This window comes from Salvelinus alpinus, chromosome 2 (genome assembly GCF_045679555.1).
Source record: "Salvelinus alpinus chromosome 2, SLU_Salpinus.1, whole genome shotgun sequence".
Lineage (NCBI taxonomy): Eukaryota > Metazoa > Chordata > Actinopteri > Salmoniformes > Salmonidae > Salvelinus > Salvelinus alpinus.
The window spans coordinates 113268990-113274891 of NC_092087.1; the positions used below are offsets into that span (position 1 = coordinate 113268990).

Here is a 5902-nt window from a genome sequence, read left to right on the forward strand (position 1 = left end):
TTGGAGGTGAAGAAAAAGTTACTTTGAGAAGCTCCACAACTCATTAGTGGTGCAGTGTTAAGACAATGAGAAATACTATCAGACATCCCCAAATGGGCACATTTATAGGCCTACATTTGTGTGCAGTCCAGGTAGACTAGTCCTACTTCTTTATGCGTTATCAGGTGTGCGTCCTTACTCAACATTGACAGGAGTGTTTCAAACAAAAGACAATGAATAAATTGACAAAACTCACCCAGAAATCTGCTCCTTTTATGTGATGTAGAGGTTAACCCAGGCCCTGTGTGTCCCCAGGCATCTTGTAGGGTCAAGTCTGGGTGGTCTGCCATGGGCCGTTTCATTTAGTATCCGTTTGAGTCGGCATGGGGAATGATTGTATTTCCCCATAGTATGTTTTTCCGAAGTTGAATGACTGAAAGGGAGTGTAACTTTGATTATAATATCACTTCCCTGAAGGAGGGAAACGAGGTACAACACCTGTTTGTCCCCGCGCTTTCCTGTGTCGGTGAAGAGCGGGATTAACTTCTCTGGCAAACGTCCCACCGGCCAATAGCCAGGGAAAATACAGCACGCCATATTCAAATAACATGATATAAAAATCAGACTTTCATTAAATCACACATGTAAGATACCAAATTAAGCTACACTCGTTGTGAATCTAGCCAACATGTCAGATTTCAAAAAAGCTTTTCGGCGAAAGCATAAGATGCTATTATCTGATGATAGCACATCAGTAAACAAACAGAGTAGCATATTTCAACACTGCAAGCACGACACAAAACGCAGAAATAAAATATAAATCATGCCTTACCTTTGACGAAATTCTTTTGTTGGCACTCCAATATGTCCCATAAACATCACAAATGGTCCTTTTGTTCGATTAATTCCGTCGATATATATCCAAAATGTCAATTTATTTGGACCGTTTCATCCAGAAAAACACAGCTTCCAACTTGCGCAACGTCACTATAAAATATATCAAAAGTTACATGTAAACTTTACCAAAACATTTCAAACTACTTTTGTCATACAACGTTAGGTATTTTTAAACGTTAATAATCGATCAATTTGAGGACGGGATGATCTGTGTTCAATACAAAAAGAAAAGAATCTGACGCAACTTTTTTCATAACGTGACTCTCTCCAATAATTTACTTCATGTGACCCTCATTTACGATAGCCCTACTTCTTCACTACACAAAGGAATAACCTCAACCGATTTCCAAGAACTGGTGACATCCAGTGGAAGCGGTAGGAACTGCAAGCAAGTCCATTGGAAATCTGGTGTCTCTAAAAAACTCATTGAAAAGACAGTGACATCAAAAAAATACAAATTCTGATTGGTTTGTCCTCAGGGTTTTGCCTGCTACATAAGTTATGTTATTCTCACACTCTGAAGTTTAAGAAACTTCAGAGTGTTTTCTATCAAAATCGACTAATAATATGCATATCTTACATTCTGGGGATGAGTAGCAAGCATTTGAATTTTGGCATGCTATTTTTCCCGAAAGTGAAAAAGCTGCCCCCTGCCCTCACGAAGTCAAATACGGAATAAATTCAAGCCTCACTCTCATCACCTGTGGGTGGCGGGGCTTCCAGCGAGGCGTGGATTTGATAGTATGTTGTACCTAGTTTCCCTCCTTCAGGGAACAGTAGTTATAGTCATAACGTGTGGATTTAATAGTATGTTGTACCTAGTTTCCCTCCTTCAGGGAACAGTAGTTATAGTCATAACGTGTGGATTTAATAGTATGTTGTACCTAGTTTCCCCGCTTCAGGGAACAGTAGTTATGGTCATAACGTTACGCGTGTCATATGATGAACTTAAATACGGGATCTTGCTGTCGGACAATTTTTTTGTATTCTGAAATGCACTCGACCTGCTTATCATTTAGTGGCTCCTTATGTTACGCTGGGGAATTAGTTTTCATGGGCACAGAAATCTGCTATTGTTTAGACCTTATAGCTAGAACCTCCATCAGAGGCTAACCAGCTAATTAGCTACTAGCTATTAATCATTGTTAGCCACTGCTAGCGGCCTTTCCCTTTTTTAGCTCAGACACCAGCCGCTTTTAGCCTGGATAGTACCTGCCAGTCTGCACAGCGCGATATCAACCCTGAGCATATCGGACTGTTTTTCTCCACTACATCACCGTATTCCTGCCGTAAGCTCTGGACCATTACACCGGATAATCGCAGCGTGCTAGCTGCTACCGAGTGGCCCAGCCTCGAAGCTAGCCTTGAGCCAGGCCCATCTCCCGGCCTGCTTAGTGGACCCTATGATCACTCGGCTACACAGCTGATGCCTCCCGGACTCTTCACTAAGACGACTAGAAGCCACTACATCACCGGATTCCTGCCGTAAGCTCTGGACCTTTGCACCGGATTGGCTATAGTGGCTAACGCCCTTGTCCCGAAGCTAGCACCAGTTAGCCTCGAGCCAGGTGCATCTCCCGGCTAGCAAACAAATAACTCCAGCTACAATAACTATTTTGCCAATTGGCCTGGACCCTTTGTCGACACAGAGCCCCGCCGATCCATCATGACTGGTCTGCCGACTCAATTCCGTCAGATGTGCCCTCAACCGGCCTTTGCCAGACGTCGGTGACGCCCTTGTCCCGAAGCTAGCACCAGTTAGCCTCGAGCCAGGCGCATCTCCCAGCTAGCATAGTAACGACTACCTAACGGCTTCCCTGGTTCATATATTGCTGTTCACTGGACCCTATGATCACTTGGCTACATAGCTGATGCCTGCTGGACTGTTCATTAGTCACGGTTCTCCATTTTGTTTATTTTGTTTATCTGTCGGCCCCAGCCTCGAACTCAGGCCCAGTGTGTAGTTAATTGACCCTCTCTGCCCATTCATTGCCATTTTACGTGTTGCTGTTGTCTTAGCTGATTAACTGTTTCTTACCCGTTATTGTCTTAGCTAGCTCTCCCAATCAACACCTGTGATTGCGTTATGCCTCGCTTTATGTCTCTCTAATGTCAATATGCCTTGTATACTGTTGTTTAGGTATCATTGTTTTATTTTACTGCGGAGCCCCTAGTCCCACTCAACATGCCTCAGGGAACTCTTTTGTCCCACTTTCCACACATGCGTTGACCTCATCTAGCATAACTCCAGAGATGCAACCTCTCTTATCATCACTCAATGCCTAGGTTTACCTCCACTGTACCCGCACACTACCATACCCCTGTCTGTACATTATGCCTTGAATCTATCTTACCACGCCCAGAAATCTGCTCCTTTCATGCGATGTAGAGGTTAACCCAGGCCCTGGGTGTCCCCAGGCACTCTCATTTGTTGACTTCTGTATTCGAAAAAGCCTTGGTTTCATGCATGTTAACATCAGAAGCCTCCTCCCTAAGTTTGTTTTACTCACTGGTTTAGCACACTCCGCCAACTTTAATGTCCTTGCCATGTCTAAATCCTGGCTTAGGAAGGCCACCAAAAATTCTGAAATTTCCATCCCCAACTACAACATTTTCCGTCAAGATAGAACTGTCAAAAAGAGAGTTGCAATCTACTGCAGAGATGGCCTGCAAAGAGTTCTGTCATACTTTACAGTCCATGCCCAAACAGTTCGAGCTTCTAATTTAAAAAATGAATCTTTCCAGAAATAAGTCTCTCACTGTTGCCACCTGTTATAGACCCGTTATATTTCCTCACCATCTTAAATAAGCATGCCCCTTTCAAAAAATGTGTAACTAAGAACAGATATTGCCCATGGTTCGCTCCAGACCTGACTGCCCTCGACCAGCACAAAAACATCCTGTGGCGTACTGCACGAGCATCGAATAGTCCCCGCGATATGCAACTTTTCAGAGAAGTCAGGAACCAATACACACAGTCAGTTAGGAAAGCAAAGGCTAGCTTTTTCAAACAGAAATTTGCATCCTGTTGCTCTAACTCCAAAAAGTTTTGGGACACTGTAATGTCCATGGAGAATAAGAGCACCTCATCCCAGCTGCCCACTGCTCTGAGGCTAGGAAACACTGTCACCACCGATAACTCCACGATAATCGAGAATTTCAATAAGCATTTCTCTACGGCTGGCCATGCTTTCCTCCTGGCTACCCCAACCCCTGCCAACAGCTCCGCACCTCCCGCAGCTACTTGCCAAAGCCTCCCCAGCTTCTCCTTCACCCAGTGTCCCACTATAATTGAGAATTTCAATATGCATTTTTCTACGGCTGGCCATGCTTTCCACCTGCACCCCTACCCCGGTCAACTGCCCGGCACCCTCAACAGCAACCCGCCAAAGCCACCACCATTTCTCCTTTACCCAAATCCAGATAGCTAATGTTCTGAAAGAGCTGCAACATCTGGACCCCTACAAATCAGCCGGGCTAGACAGTCTGGACCCTCTCTTTCTAAAATTATCTGCCGAAATTGTTGCAACCCCTATTACTAGTCTGTTCAACCTCTCTTTCGTATCGTCTGAGATTCCCAAATATTGGAAAGCTGCCGCGGTCATCCCCCTCTTCAAAGGGGGAGACACTCTAGACCAAAACTGCTACAGACCTATATCTATTCTACCCTGCCTTTCTAAGGTCTTCAAAAGCCAAGTTAACAAACAGATCACTGACCATTTTGAATCCCCACCATACCTTCTCCGCTATGCAATCTGGTTTCAGCGCTGGTCATGGGTGCACCTCAGATACGCTCAAGGTACTAAACGATATCATAACCGCCATCGATAAAAGACAGTACTGTGCAGCCGTCTTCATCGACCTGGCCAAGGCTTTCGACTCTGTCAATCACCGTGTTCTTATCGGCAGACTCAACAGCATGGGTTTCTCAAAAGACTGACTCGCCTGGTTCACCAACTAACAAACTAACAAACCTCCAAACGAGCTTCAATGCCATACAACACTCCTTCTGTGGCCTCCAACTGCTCTTAAAAGCAAGTAAAACTAAATGCATGCTCTTCAACCGATCGCTACCCGCCCACCCGACTAGCATCACTACTCTGGACAGTTCTGACTTAGAATATGTGGACAACTACAATACCTAGGTGTCTGGTTAGACTGTAAACTCTCCTTCCAGACTCACATTAAGCATCACCAATCCAAAATGTAATCTAGAATTGGCTTCCTATTTCGCAACAAAGCCTCCTTCACTCATGCTGCCAAACATACCCTCGTAAAACAGACCGGCGGTGTCATTTACAAAATAGCCTCCAACACTCTACTCAGCAAACTGGATGCAGTCTATCACAGTGCCATCCGTTTTGTCACTAATGCCCCATATACCACCCACCACTGCGACCTGTATGCTCTTGTTGGCTGACCCTCGCTAAATATTAGTAGCCAAAACAATTGGCTCCAGGTCATCTGTAAATTTTTGCTGGTTAAAGCTCCATCCTTATCTCAGCTCACTGGTCACCATAGCAACACCCATCCGTAGCACGCGCTCCAGCACGTATATCTCACAGTTCATCCCCAAAGCCAACACCTCCTTTGGCCGTCTTTCCTTCCAGTTCTCTGCTGCCAATGACTGGAACGAATTGCAAAAATCGCTGAAGTTGGAGACTTATATCTCCCTCACTAACTTCAAGCATCAGCTATCTGAGCAGCTTACCGATCGCTGCAGCTGTACACAGCCCATCTGTAAATAGCTCATCCAACTGCCTACCTCGTCCCCATGTTTTTATTTACTTTTTTTGCTCTTTTGCGCACCAGTATTTCTACTTGCACATCATCATCTGCACATCTCACTCCAGTGTTAATTTGCTAAATTGTAATTACTTCGCTACTATGGCCTATTTATTGCCTTACCTCCGTACTCCATTTGCACACAATGTATATAGATTTTTCTATTGTGTTATTGACTGTACGTTTGTTTATCCCACGTGTAACTCTGTGTTGTTTTTGTCACACTGCTTTGCTTCATCTT

At 44.6% G+C, this 5902-nt stretch overlaps 1 protein-coding gene across 4 annotated transcripts in view; it reads right to left on the reverse strand.

The window, feature by feature from the left end:
* Positions 1 to 5902, reverse strand: part of LOC139549671 (uncharacterized) — a 520909-nt gene that overhangs the window by 470408 nt on the left and 44599 nt on the right. The window lies entirely within an intron of this gene.